The sequence below is a fragment of the Lampris incognitus genome, chromosome 3 (assembly GCF_029633865.1).
Source record: "Lampris incognitus isolate fLamInc1 chromosome 3, fLamInc1.hap2, whole genome shotgun sequence".
NCBI lineage: Eukaryota > Metazoa > Chordata > Actinopteri > Lampriformes > Lampridae > Lampris > Lampris incognitus.
In genome coordinates this window covers 74,327,837-74,343,806 of record NC_079213.1, presented here as the reverse complement: position 1 = coordinate 74,343,806, position 15,970 = coordinate 74,327,837, and positions in this window count along the sequence as shown.

Genomic DNA, 15,970 nt, shown 5'->3' with positions numbered 1-15,970 from the left:
TTAGAGGTTTTAATATTCTTAGGAGATTATTATGCACTCATAGCCTGTGTGCTTATGCACAGTTTCAGCATTATCAAATATTAATTCTTCTAAACTTGCTCTTTTAAGAACTCTTCTTTGATGTTGATGTAATTTTTCATAGCCTAAGCAGATCTCACACAGTTGTATCTGCTGGAAAGCGGTGGGCCATAATTCATTGATGAGCCGTGCGGGGCCCAGACGTTCACATCCGTATGCTCATGCAAGATCTTCGGCAGTTCTCATTGACAGAATGGATATAAAGCAGTGGCGTAACATTGAGTCGTTTCTCTTTCGTACCTCTGACTGGTTTAGGGTTCGAGGTAGAGGGAGAGGAAAGCAACCTGCCTACACTTTGTGTTTGCCTGAAATGTTAAAAAAACAAAACAAACAAAGCCAGCTGGTGAAATCAAGTGAAAATAATGCAGCTATGTCTGCAGCCAAAGACTGCTGCTTGTCATGTAAGAGTCTTCAGCAAATCTGTTTCCTTTAAAAGTAATTGTCATTTAGAAAGTTATCTGCCGGAGTTCAAAGCTATAAATTGCCAAACAGCGCTACTTTGATACCAGCTGCGTGCTGCAGCACAGACGTGTGTTCGGGGAAGAATATTAGAGAAGCAATTATGGCAAAACAGAAAGTTTAAGGTTATCGTGCCAATTAAATAATTCATCTCTGACAATGTCGGCCCTTGGAGTTTGGGAATTGATCTCTCTGTAAACAAGTTAAACCAAGCAAAATTGAAATAAACTGCAAAGACTGAGCCATCTTTGAGGACTCTGCTTTCTTTCATGTTGCTCGACTTTGGGGGGGCTGAATGTTGCTAATCAGAAATGGGAAGACCTCAGGCAAATAACACAGGCTGATTAGGTTTGTACACTGGAGACAAAAAAAGTGTTTTGGAGTCTGCGATGATATTTGTTTTCTTTTAACAAGATATCTGAGGAAGACACATAAACAGAATTCGCCGATGTGTTTGTTCTCTTCAAAGGAGGGAGCAGGCTTGTGATTCTGTTTCTCACACAGCCTAAGTCGGATTTGTGAACATGCTCATTATTTCAATAAGCCGATTTTTGCCTCCCATGCACGCTCAAGAAAGAGAATGGTGGATGACCTTGGCTCTGTTTTTAAGATAATGCGTTTGCACAGAGGAATGACAAACGCTGGGTTCGTGCAACAGTGGGGCTACGGTTGGACCCTCGGTTTGCCTTGTTATCGAGATCAACGCCTCAATTGGAGAGTTCAGTTCATCACTGGATGCAGCCCTCAGGAGCATGGTCGAGTCTGAGAGCAAGTCATGTGACTTGTAATTCCTGTGTTTTAGGGCAGCTTGGTTTACTCTTGTAAAGTTTTTCACTAATAGGATAATTGATTGACAGTCTTTAGGCTTTTGTGTAGTTATATTACACTGTTTCACTTACATGCTGCAACACTTTCAGTCTAACTGAGAAACACTTGGTTACAAGGGCAACACTGCCATAGGCGAAATTAAGCAATGGGACTGCTTTAATGATTCCCCTGCCAGAAAAAGTTAGACACACAACATACTGATCCTCTCTACACTCTGATCTTACAACAACAGCAAGCACAAAGTGTACAGTTATGCTTGGAGTGATTTTCGTACTTTTTTTTTTAATCTTTTGACAAATCCCATTGCAAGGCCTGCAAGGGCATATGTTTGCGTCCATCTGGCCACCACAAGTCAGTTTCAAAATCATGGACTTTTACTCTGAGTTGTAGACAGCAGTGTCGCAGCTTTATTTGTTTTGTTGTTTTTTGTGGCAGCATATCGTGTTAGTCTTTTGTTCACTGGCCCCCTTCAGTTCTTACCCAACACTTTGGCATGGCGAAAGGAGACGACAAGCCAAGCAGCTTCCTGTACATCCAGCTGCTGTAGTAAATGTGCTACAGTCGTCTCAGGCCTCTACTGTATTGCTGTGGAATGCAGACTTTGGATGATGGACTTAGTCTGCCCCCCCCCCCCCACACACCACTGGTGTCTGCCTGTGTTTGAGGAGTACAGTCCGCTTCAGACGCCTCATGTAGTATATTCCACCATTTACATGCATGCCGTAAGAGCCAGCGAGCATTTACTCTGTTACTCGTACAAATCCCCTGATCCAAATTCTTCTTGTCCAAACCTGGGAAAAGAAGAGACCATTTTTGGCTCGGCCATTCTCTCTTTGGTATTTCAGGTTTTGATGTATCTATTTATCCTTTTTTTCCCCACAGATTAATTTAATAATGTTGGCTGACAATGACTCATCGGGGGAAGAACAAGATTCAACAACTTTATTGTCATTGTGCAAGCACAACGATACTGCATTTGTGTCATTCTCAAATGGTGCATACAAAGAACACATAATGACATAAAAGGGATAAGTAAAATGAAATATCAGCAATAAAAAGTAAAGTTTAGCAATGTAAGTACAAAATATAAGCAGTATAAAGTATGAAATACAATATGGTTAACGATAAAACACAACTTACGAGGTGCAAAAACATCACCAGTGAAGATGCAGTACAGGTGGTGTGGTGGACAACCTCAAGTGGCATGTGAGGGAATATTGCAAATATTGCATGTACCCAATGGGGGCAATGGCAACAAAGCAGTCTAGAGAGGTGGTGTGATGCTTTGACCTGGCCCTGGGGTGACCGCCACCCGTGCACGCATCCCCTTTCCAGTTCAAAATCAAAGAGAAGAGAAAAAGAGAGAACTGCAGACAGAGAACAAAGATAGCTTATCCATATCGCCTAGTTTCTGCAGATAATTCTATCACTTCATACTTTCTTCTTTTGCACAGTTCGAGTCGTAGTACAATCTGCAAAATTTCTCTGGCAAGAATCGGAGCATGGTTGTAGATTAATCTTGTGCAAACTGTTAGGATGTCTCCAAATGAACTCATCTCAAGTACCAACTCATTCTTCAGTCGGTTCACTGTCGGCGCTAATGATGTCTCATCACCACAAGAGGGCGCTGCAGATGAACGAATATGACATGACGGCCCTGCTTTAAAGTCCAGCCCATACCGTGGCTTTAATGTTCCACTACAACACATGCGACCGAGTTAAATTTACGTTTGTTTTGAAGAAGTATATAATGCCGATGAAACTACGGCTATAACTTCCACACACCCCGTATGCAGTGTTTTCTTGTATAGACGTGCTCATGTGGGAGTGTGGATGTATGCAAATATGTTTGTTCATTTGCACTGACGTGTATGTGTGAGGATTCAATTAATATGTACCCCTAAATGTGTGTGCGCGCGTGCGTGTGTGTAGGTATGTGTGTGTCTGCATATGTGTTAGTGTAGGTTAGGATATTTTTCTTGACGAGCCAGTAGCAGCCAATGTTGGTGTCATCCCGGTGCTTGTATGGCTTTCAGCACCACAGCGCTATGGAGAAAGGAGAGAAGGAATGTACCCCCCCCCCCCCCACAGCTGGCCTTGACGGAGCAGGGATCAGCTCAAAACTAGAGTACAACCCTGTTACTACGAGCCCTTTACCCTCTCGGGTTCTCTTGCTGTATTTGTCTGTCTGTGCACAATCACGCCAGAAGTTGGGGCAAGTGGGAGCAGGAAGCTGTATGTCGAGGTTTTAGGCTTATTCTAACACAATCTTATGCTAACGCGCCACTCATTACTCTAATATTAGAGAAGGATTCAGACCAGCCTTCCTCTCAGACATCTTCATCACCCCTCCCCGTGGCTTCCTTTCCCTCCCATCCCTCTGGGTATGGGTCTGATGGTTTGTCTGCTGCCTTCGTCCCTCCCTACTCCAGATATTATGCACAGTGAGATCAGCCTAATGTTGCGCAACCCCAAAGTTGATCCTGGTCCAACACAAACCTTTTCCTCCTGCAGTGTGTGACCATGGCCCTCTGCTGAGCCAATGAACACATCTCAGGCAGCAGTGGAAACTCCACCGTGCCATATGAAATCCTGGTGAGGTTTCTTTCAGCAAGCCAGGGCAAGCTTTGGCTGCAATGCCCTCTTTTAGTAAATGAGCTTTAAATGATCAGCAGGATTTAATTTGCTGGCATAGTAACACAGAGGGCCGGGCTTATTTGCGAGTGTTAACGACATCCTGGATGGTTGAGGAGGGGCACTGTCTTAACCTTTTACAATGCTCAAGTTTAACAGTGATCTCAAACTTTATTGGTCCTATGTGAGAACCCATTTACACCCTGGTGGCCTCAACTGACTGCTGTCCATCCCCTTTAAGGCATTGCCTCCTCTCCACGGACAGCTGGGCTTACTTGCGGCCTTAAACCAGTCATCCACAAAGACCTTTAGGCCCAGACGTAATGCAGGCAGACCCCACAGTGTCCATGTGAGGATGAATTATTCCCCTCTGTCCAGGACAGACACTGCTGAGAGCGCCTCCGCACCCTCTGCCAGGGGTTCCCCCCCGGGAACCTCTTTCTCCACGCACATAACGTTCCATCATGTCAGCCGACCCGTCTGGATCCCTCTGTCCATGAGCTGTTTTTTTTTCTCTGCAATATTATTAATAGTGTTACTCTATAATACAGCATCTGTGGTTCCTTCCTTATTTATCCAAACATTTTTTTTCTATATTTTCTCCTCTCCGTCCCCAGCTCAGCTCACTGGGCTTACACCAGACAGCCAACTCTCCCCAGGACACAGATGTTTTGCTGCTTCATGGGAAAGAGCAGGTGGCTCTGAAGAAGCAGGTAGATTAGATCCCCACAAACCAGAGAAGTCTCAAAAATGCCACGTGGTAAAGCAAACCGTGGTAGACTTAAAATGGTTAAAGTTGCTCTTTTAACAAATTACAACATGCATTTCCATGAAAACGATACTTCAAACGGCTTCAGGTTTTAGCAAACTTTTCAAAGCGACAACGGAGAGAACATAAACACTTCATGGATGAAAAAAGTCCTCATTTAATTTTCTGCAGCCAGTGGGGCTAATCTGACTGACATGCAACTATGTTAAGTCATTTCCTGTTTATTGGAGTGAATGTGGAGATACCATACGTGTGACAGCAGTTTGTCTGTGAAACTGAAGACAGCTGTAATTTCCTTCATTTAACAACCTTGAAGCGAATTCTGGAGAAGAGGTGCGTGCTCTTAACCTTGAGACATCTGGTTTGAGCAGTGTGGACTACACATGCACAAGATACCCATATTCGGTGGTTGTATACTTAGCAGCTAGATAACCCAAAATGTTTGATAATAAGCCTTTTGCTTGCTCTATGCAAAGATACCGTTTGCAAATCAGGCCGAGGAAACCATCTCTCTCTGAGCGCACCAACAGCCTAATTGTCAGTTGTGGCAACTCTAATGACCTTAATATGCTTTATAAAAGCAGGGGGAGCTCTGTGTCCACATGGCCGTTTTCATCACAATGGAGCCTGAATCTTAACGAGGGCCCACGTGATTAGGTTTGCTCCTGGGAATGGGGATTTGGTGCAGCCCAGCTGCCACACAAGCCTTAGTGGTGTCATTAACCATGAGCTTTACAACATAGAGGGTCCCTCTCCACTTTGAGCTTGCCGTCAGCATGCAGTTAACATTTTTACACGAGGGGCTACGTTTCCTTGGCAGTGTAGTATAGCTCACAATCTAATCATCAGAGGTGCCAGTGCCTTGTTGAGATCTGTGGTGGAATGGCATAATGGAAGGTTATCATGCCAATTCCTGTCAACAGTATTAAATGAACTTCATTAACATCGGCGTTCCACTTAAATGTCTCAATTAAAACCAGGCTTGTATCAAACCTCCCTAAGCACATATCTTTCTGTTGTATTTCCTTTTTCAACTCGCCAGTGTTGGCATAAACTGAACTGCTGTGCACAAAAAGGGACTTTTACACTCAGCAGTTTTTCTTTCTTTCTGTTTTTTTTCTTCTTAAGTCCTTTTGGGGCATTATTTGGGGGTGAGTGTTTGCTGTTCTGCACAGATTTTTCTTAAGGTAAACACAGCAATACGTACATTACATACTATACAGCTTTACTGGAATTTGTACAGCCACATGGAATCAAGAACTGGGAATTACAAAGACACGGGTGAAACAATGTAGCTGACCAAAGCGTTTGCTCATCCTGATATTTCTCTTATAAAGTCTGGAAAAAAAAGTTGGCTGGCAGATATAGACAAATTAAAAGAAAAGAAAATCCAAACCTGCATCAAACACGGTTTATATGTTCTTCTGATAAAAAGGATGATGGTCAGAGGGGAGAAGGCGCACTGGATGGAGGGAGCCCATTCAACATTCAATGTTTGATACTGCCCATGAAAGAAAGTTTGTATTGCAACTCAGGGAAGCTGACCACAAAAAAAAAAAATCCTTGGGATTGGCTGTAGATGAAAAGCAGGAATGGGGTGAGCAGCCCCTGAAGGGCATTAAAGGAGCTCTTTACAGGCTACAGTACCAACTCCACACCCTCCAACTCTGGGAATGGTACAGCAGAGACACTTTCAAATCAAAGTGTACGGTCCCTCATGATGGGGATCACACGGCTAATGCTAGCCAGGGCTCCCTATTCGCCTCTCCCTGGTAGCTTGCCTTCAGTTCGACTCTGAATTCCCATACGTGCATGTATATATATGTGCATCACTCTGAAGGCTTTGTTATCAGAAGAGGTCAAAGTGATAATCATCCAGATGCACAAAACCTTTTTGATTAGCATTTCCTCCACAATTTCTCCAGATGTTTCTCATTTTGTGTTCAAGCATCGGTTTTTATATGATTTCATTGTAATCACAACTAGTCACACAATTCAAACTTAAATACCATACAAGACATACCGTACAATCCCCCGATGTTGTTCTTACAGCCAATGCAATATTTTTAGTGATCCAATTATATCGCCCCACCAAAACGAGAGAATGTGAACAGAGAGCGGTCCATGAAGCACTATCAACATATGGCCTGAAGCTGTACCATCACTGACCCCGTAGCTCGGTGCTCGTCTTAAAGGGGCATGAAACCCTAAATTCAACCTTTTTAACTGTTTATCAGTTTCGATGACAGTTTGGCAATACAACGCATGCATCTATGGTGTAATGTTGACTATAAATTGCATAACACAGTTTTCTCCAATTTTCTGTAAAAACTAAAAAAGCCAATCCTCTTGTCGCCAACTAGTAGTTGAAGAAAATCCCATCTGAATGATGACGTTTTGGCAGTTTTGAGAATATTGAACCTCGTAATGTCACAACCCTTTCATTTCTCCACAGCCCTCAAATGTTCTCAACATCTCGTATAAATTAGGTCCAAGACTTTAAAAATGCCATTTTCATGACAAAAACGGGTCGGAAGTTGTTTTTTCCCCCCTGATCTCCAATGCAATCTGTAGTGTTACCCACCAGCTTAAAGTCACCTTTATGTTGTTTGTCAGTTACCTTAACATTGCAAGATGATGCGGATGTCACTTTGGAAAAAAAATGGAGGTGACTAAATGTAGATTACCTAAGTCAAGCAAGTTCCAAGTCTCTGCAAGTTGATTTTCATGCTGCACGAAAACGAATGGAAACCAGCCACTGTCTGGGAGGTAGGAGAACAAATTTGGAAGTGTAGTATCAGCGTAACGTTTGCTGCTTTCAAAAATGAGTTGGGGGACAGAGGCAGATGTTTTTTGTTCCTTTCATGGTGACCCTTTAACCTTGGATCCAAGGGAGTGCAACGTTACGATACTATGATCGGTTATGAAGAAGAAGACATGAGATTTTTTAGCCCTGAAGTTTGTCTCAGAGACCATGCAGTGTAGAACCTGGGTAACCTCTGAACTTGGACACCAGTTGGCTAACACTGATGTCTTTGCTCGTTGCAAGAGGTAGACGTTAGTTGGAAGGAATTATAAATAACCATCAGGCTTTGCGTATGCCTGTCAGACAATTTTGAGAGCTAAAATATTACATGGGCATGTAAGAACAACTTTGTACTATATGAACGATTGATGAATGAGGCCCATCACTTTTTGATTTCCACGGAAATCCTCCTCCTGGCCACGTTGAAAGTCACCCTCTGTATTTTGCAGTTCATGCTGTAGATGCTCATTTGCATGATGTGAAAAAAGTAGACAAATTCTTCTGTTCTGCCTCTTAATGTTGGGCAGACAGTAGCACACAGTGGTTATCAATAAGACCTGGGCAAAACTATTTCATAGGATAGGAACATCATTTCACAATGCTGACATTAACTTCAATATAAGTTCACTTCAGTAAAAGATACATGCATCCATCATTTACTTTTGTGATTCATAAAGTGTGTGCAATACAGACATACTATACTACTACTACTATTACTACTACTAGTACTACCACTACTACTACTACTACTACTTCCGGCTGCTCCCGTAAGGGGTCGCCACAGTGGATCATCTGTTTTCATCTCTTCTGGTCCTCTGCATCTCCGTCTGTCACACCACCCATCTGCATGTCCTCCCTCACCACATCAATAAACCTCTTCTTTGGCCTTCCTCTTTTCCTCTGCCCTGGCAGCTCCATATTCAGCATCCTTCTCCACACATGTCCAACCCATCTCAATCTTGCCTCTCCTGCTTTGTCTCCAAACTGTCCAACCTGAGCTGTCCCTCTAATATACTCATTCTTAATCCTGTCCTCCTTTGTCATGCCTAGCGAAAATCTTAGCATCTTCAACCCTGCCACCTCCAGCTCTGCCTCACGTCTTTTCATCAGTACCACCATCTCCAAACCATACAACATAGCTGGTCTCACTATCATCTTGTAAACCTTCCCTTTAACTCTTGCTGGTACCCTTCTGTCACAAATCACTCCTGACACTCTTCTCCACCCACTCCACCCTGCCTGCACTCACTTCTTCACCTCTCTTCTGTACTCCCCTTACTTTGAACAGTTGACCCTCAGTAACAATACAACAATACAGACATAACAGTGAACATAATGTATAGCATAGCTGAGTGAAATATATTACCTGATTTTAAACAGAAATCACAACCTTAAATTAATCATTGCTACTAAAAAACACACATTCACCCCTCCTTACATAGATTCGCATGAATACATATTAACCCCTTTTATAATTTGTTTTGCATATATCTTGTATGTTGTATAAATGCATTCTATGAATGTCTTATTTGAATATTTTGCATCTGTTCTTTTTATCATGAAATTGATTGATTGATTGATTGATTGATTGATTGATTGATTGATTGATTGATTGGTTGATTGATTGATTGATTGATTGATTGATTGGTTGGTTGGTTGGTTGGTTGGTTGGTTGGTTGGTTGGTTGATCAGTTGATCGATCGATCAATCGATCTAGCTCTATAGCACACAGAATCCAAATTGTGGAAATGTAACAATTCAGCAATGAATAACAGCAGGTGATCAAACAAGGTCTATCACTTACTTCTGAAAGTGCTATCATTTTGTGTTCTGATTGGGATTTTTAGACTAGGTGGCACTTTTTTCAGATGTCTATATCACATTTTACAGTAAAACTGCACAATGTTTAAGGGCAATTAAATATACCGAAAGTGTAAAAGGAAATTCTGGGTCACTCCCACACATCTCTCATAGAGAACATGTTAGAAATGGTGCAGCTGTAGAAAGCATTGGCAGATCAAACCTAGCACTGTCTACATACGAGTAGTAGCACTCACCACCGCCCAGTGGCCATAACGCTTCATTGTGCATATATTCACATCTGATTTATGCAAATGCTAAGGTGTTAGTGGCCCAATAACTTCCCCTTATCAGTGGAAATGCTGAACAAATGAAACATATATATGCACGCTTGGGTAGTGACCAAATACAGTAACAGGCATTACGTAATCATAATACAAATAAATAAATAAATAAATAACTGTATTCCTATACAGTTACAGAAAATAAGAGTTAATCAGATTACTGATACAATTTTTAAAAACAGGGATTATTTTTCAGGATTACATTTTAAAAATCAGAATCAGAATCAGAATACTTAATTCATCCCCGAGGGGAAATAATATAATATATATATTTTTATAGTTCTACCTACAGGCGTAATTTATGGGGGGGGGTCAGGGAGGACATGTCCCCCTCAATATTTAGAAGAGGTGAATTTGTCCACCTCAAAAAATATATCATGAATGACAATGTTAACTCCTTCGCCAAACAAGGTAAAATAACAACACAGACAGTCGAACTACTTAAAATGTCATTCATACTTGTTTTCCAACGATTTCATACACCCCTATGCTTGGACCATACCATTTTAACCTTGCCACTGGGATTGCCGACCTCGTTGCTGTCTTGCAATTGCTCCTGACAACCAGGAGACCGGAGCTTGAATGATCGTGTAAGCAAGTGTAAGTAACGTAGCTAGCCAGCTTGCTTGTCTAGCCCAGTACACCACCCTTTCTTACCTTTGGGGTTTCTGAGTTAGATTTTCTTACGTATTTCCGGATGAATTATAGCCTTATCTAGTTTATAACTTGTGTTTGGGGTTATCAGTTCAGACCCCCTCACGAACAAGCTAGCTAGCTAGCGCTTGCTAACAGTAGCCCCTAGATGTTTATGTTAGCTTAAATGAACTTGAACTGATAATTTCGGGCACATGCGATAACATAATAGGTACATCTACAAACCAATTTGTGCCAAGGGTATTGTATTAGTTCAAATGCATCTACTACTTTCATTCACAGAGTCAACATGAGCAAGAGGAAAGTAACAGAAGATATCCGGTGCTTTTTGTATTTGAAATACATAATGACAGTCTACTTCATTATTCAGGTTTGTGTCACTATAGGCTAGCCTATCTGAAAGTTATTTTTCTTTTACATAAATAAGAAATTTCCACAATAAATTGATGTAGAAAAAGAGCAAATTGGTGCATACAAATTCACCAGAATGCAGGAAATTAAATGTGTGATGCTCAAAATTTCCAGGGGGAAGACCCCCTGACCCCCCCACTAAATGTGTCCCCCCCAATGTTCAAGTGAAACTTACGCCCCTTAAAATATGGAATCGTTTTGTATTTTAGGAGGAAATTATGCGTTACTTGCTGAATCGATACGGAGTGTAATTTGTTCTTTATTCTCACAACCGAAGGGAGAAATACCCAGGCAATACCTAAATATTTCTCCCTTCTCCATCTCCTGATACTTGAGGTGGTTTGCCAGAGCAGTTTCCCTGGGGTACCAGGGCCACATGGCCCAAGTCCTAAAATTGTATATTTATTATTAAATTAAATAATATAATTTTGTTAGGAAATAAAAGTACATTGTACATTTGTACAATAGTACATTGTTGTGTTCATTGAATTTATGTTGTGTATTGCTTTTTTTGTTCACCAATAAAGAAAATAACTGAAACAGTATGTAGCTACATGTGTGTTTTCTAGAGACAAATCACTCTGACAGGTATATTTACTGTAGGCAGTTGTCTAGCCTACTGTATAATCCCCTTTACATGAACCTTTCAAGCCTGACACATTATAAACAAATACCACACTGTGTGTGCATCCATAGACTCAGGGAAATTGTCATTCATTCATTCAATCATCTCCAGCCGCTTCACCTGGGTCGGGTTGTGGTGGCAGCAAGCTAAGTAGGGCACTCCAGATGTTCGTCTCCCCAGTAACTCCTTCCAGCTCCTCCTGGGGGATCCCAAGGCGTTCCCAGGCCAGATTGGACATGTAGTCCCTCCAGCGAGTTCTGGGTCTACCCCGGCATCTCCTCCCAGTTGGCCGTGCCCGGTAAACCTCCAAAGAAAGGCACCCAGGAGGCATCCTAATCAGATGCCCGAACCACCTCAACTGGCTCCTTTCGACGGGAAGAAGCAGCGGCTCTACTCTGAGCTCCTTCCGGATGTCCGAGCTCCTCACCCTATCTCTAAGGCTGAGCCCAGACACCCTACGGAGGAAACTCATTTCAGCCGCTTGTATCCGCGAGCTCACCCTTTCGGTCACTACCCAAAGCTCATGACCATAGGTGAGGGTTGGAACGAAGATTGACTGGTAAATTGAGAGCTTTGCCTTTTGGCTCAGCTCCCTCTTCACCACAACGGTCCGGTACAATGTCCGCATTACTGCTGATGCTGCACCAATCCGCCTGTCAATCTCCTGCTTCATCCTACCCTCACTCGTGAACAAGACCCCGAGACACTTGAACTCCCTCACTTGAGGCAACAACTCATCCCAACCCAGAGGGAGCAATCCACCATTTTCTGGTAGAGAACCATGGCCTCAGACTTGGAGGTGCTGACTCTCATCCCAGCCATTTCACACTCAGCTGCAAACCGCCCCAGTGCGCACTGGAGGTCGCGTTCTGATGAAGCCAACAAAACCACATCATCTGCGAGGAGCAGAGATGCAATTCTGAGTTTCCCAAAATGGACACACTCCTCACTTTGGCTGCGCCTTGAGATGAGATCCTGTCCATAAATATCACAAACAGAATCGAAGACAAGGGACAACCTTGGCGGAGTCTAATACCCTCCGAAAATGTGTTTGACTTTGTGCCGAGAATCCAGACACAGCTCTCACTTTGGTTATACAAGGACTGGATGGCTTGTAGCAACTGCCCCAGTACCCCATACTCCCGCAGTATCCCCCACAGAGTGCCCCGGGGTACACGGTCGTAAGCCTTCTCCAAGTCCACAAAACACATGTAGACTGACTGGTCAAATCTCCATGCCCCCCTCAGCACTTCCACAGGGTAAAGAGTTGGTCCGTTGTTCCACGGCCAGCACGGAATTCGCATTGTTCCTCCTGGATTCAAGGTTCGACAATCGGTCGGAGCCTCCTTTCCAGCACCCTAGAGTAGACTTTCCCAGGGAGGCTGAGCAATGTGATGCCCCGATTGCCCGGAAATTGTTATTAAAAAAAAAAAAAAAGAAGCGCAACGTTTTCCATTGAGGTGGGGGTCATGGGGCCTGGGTAGGGGTCGTGGGAGCCGAGATGGGATAGGGTTTAGTGTCCCTTATTTTTCTGAGCTAAAGGAGGCAACCATACTGATGGGCTGCACAAATGTGTCTCTGTGGCATCTTCTTTTACTGGCTTGCATGTAGGATGACCAGATGCCAACAAACCACATGTGGGACAAATAGTGTGTTTGTGTGGGACAATGTGGGACACATATAGACATAGCTTGTACTTTAATGTGAAATCCATAGGCCTACTTTCTGAATCTATTTCATGATGTTCTTTTTGATAGTTCAGTAGGTGGACACCTGATTTGTTGATTAAAAAAACACTATGGATACTCTTAATTCATGTAGCAGGCCTAAAAGAGAGGGTGGGTGTTGGTGCCTTTTGAACAGACAGCATTGTCCATCCATCCATCCATTGTCCAAACCGCTTATCCTTACTCAGGGGTCGTGGGGATGCTGGAGCCTATCCCAGCAGTCATTGGGTGGCAGGCGAGGAGACACCCTGGACAGGTCGCCAGTCCATCACAGGGCCAACACACACACACACACACATTCACACCTAGGGACAATTTAGTATGGCTGATTCACCTGACCTACATGTCTTTAGACTGGGAGGAAACCGGAGCACCCGGAGGATTGCATTGCTGCGGAGGAACAGCATCGTCTGTTTGTCTTTTTGTTTTATTTGCTACTTAAAAGCTTAATGTCCCCATTGTCCTTTCTAAGCTTACACTGATTTGTTGTCTTACAAAATGCACTTAAGTAAAAGTCATGTTTTTTTTTGTTTTTTTTTTCATATTTGGCATTGAGGTAATCCAAAAGTAACTGAAAGTTACAAGATTACATTACTTTGATATTGTGATACTTAGAGTAAGTTACTGAATACATTTTTCAGTTTGTAATCGTAAGAGAATACATCCATAAAGTAACCCTCCCAACCTTGTGTGTATGCTTAATAAGTTAACAAACTGAACAATCTGTGTGCAGGCTGTTGGGTGGGTGGGGGGTCTCATGGGTGCAGAAAAACGCATCGCATTTCTTTCATTCCTTTAATTCCATTTGTATGATATTTCTGTCTCTAGGTTAATCATCAACACGGAAAAAAAATCAACAGGATGTTTTTTTAACTCCTGAAGTCTTTCAGAATACCTCATGTTAAGCCATCCCCGTAAGGGATACCTTGATGGTTTTTCCCTCACAGTGAAGGGATACTTACCAAAAAGGTTAATGTTTCACTCTCTTAGCTCATCACTTTTTAGCATAAAAAAAAGATGTGAAACTTTCCACAGCTGTACTATCCCAGAGCACAAGTTCTGTAAAGTTAAAAAAAAGTGAAAACTCAAGACACTGACACTTACATAAACAGAATTCTATTTGAATAAATAGTTTGGGATCTTAACCATGAGTGTTTCTACTACGCTGACCATATAGGGTGCAGACTTTCCTCTGGGCAGCGGTGCATGGTTAGGTCTACACAGCTGTTTACACCAAAGCAATCAGGCCAACGGGACTTTTACGATAATCAGCAGAGCTTTCTTTTTTTTTTCATGCTTGCTGGCCTTCACATTTTATAACAGCTTCCAGAGTAATGGGAGCAGATGCCTCAGTGCAAAAGGTGCTTTATCTCCAAATCTACAGAGCCTTGTCGCTGTGTAACCTGGGGCCCTCATCATGAGAGCTGTTTATGTAATCCTACCACCATCGCTGTCTGCAGGACATTATTGATCTTCAAGGGAACTCAAGAGCAAGTCAATCTCTGCTGTCAGACTGCATAAACCGGTAGATTCTTAGTGAGGCGCTTTTAGGGTTGGTTGTACAACACCCTTCAGAACAGCGGGGCTCATTGCATTGACTTCACTGTATCACATTTGTAGACTGACAAGAGTTAAGGTGAATAAAATATGAGTTCTTATTGCATGGTGAATGGTAAGAACAGAGAGATAGAGGGGGGGGGGGGAGTGAGAGAGATTGAGACAAGCCATAGCCAGGTCTGACCTAACCATGACTGAGGTCCATGGAAGAGTCTGTTATTAAGATTGAGAGAGGAGATGAAGACTCCTCAGGGGGACTTTATGGTAACCTGTCTGTGGAATTCAGCTGGTTTCAGCCATCCAGAGCAAGGATACCTTGACAATTCTGCTCTGTTATTTTTCTCTGCCAGACAATTTATGGCAAAAAGTTCCATATTTGTCCTTAAGCAACCCTAAACACAGCTTGTCAGGATAGCTAGCATTCCTCCTTTGAATGAATGGTAGCGCTATCACCAAGTTAATGAAATTGCTTGCCATGAGCTCCTATTCGAGGGCTTCAATACTAAAATCAAACAGTAAAACAAGCTGGTTTGATTAACTGAGGTGACAAATTAAGAAAATGAAACAGGTACCAGCAGAAAAAAAACATATTCACTTTTTTTAAAACATTAAGACATCTCTTAAATTACCACTCACATTAGACCCCAATGATAGATCTCATCTGCACAACCATACTTAAAGGGTCTCTGTTTTGTTTTTGTTTTTTTTGTTTGTTTTGTTTTTGTTTTGTTTTTGTTTTGTTTGTTTTGTTTTTGCTAGAGATGATGTAGTCAGTAGATGCCTATGTTTGAAGCACATGGACCTGTCTGATCAAATATTACCTGGAAGTCTCTCTCATCTGTTTCTTCATTGTGACCCTCATCTAAAATCTAAACAGCAAAATAAGTAGTGAGTGTGAACTCTGTGCAACTCTTCTTAACATGAAAAATAACATTACTCAGCTTGTACAGCTTGAAAAAGTTATTTTATGGCTCACATCCTGCCGTAAAGACTTTTGATGGATGCCGTAAAGACTTTTGTTGGACATCCACTTTTATCATCAAGGCTGTCTTCTCTTTTCTGAGGGTACTGTTCTATAGATAACACTGAAGAACAAGGTAAAACTAAAGAAAATAATATATATTGTATGCATTGAATGCTCCAGATGTGTATGATTGCAGAGTTGCATTTATTAACACCATGGTTGTTCTTGATTTAGGCCTAACTGGTTCTTACATGTGATACTGATGATTTGGATGGATGTGCTTTTGCTGACCACCGTTTGAAACACAATCATAC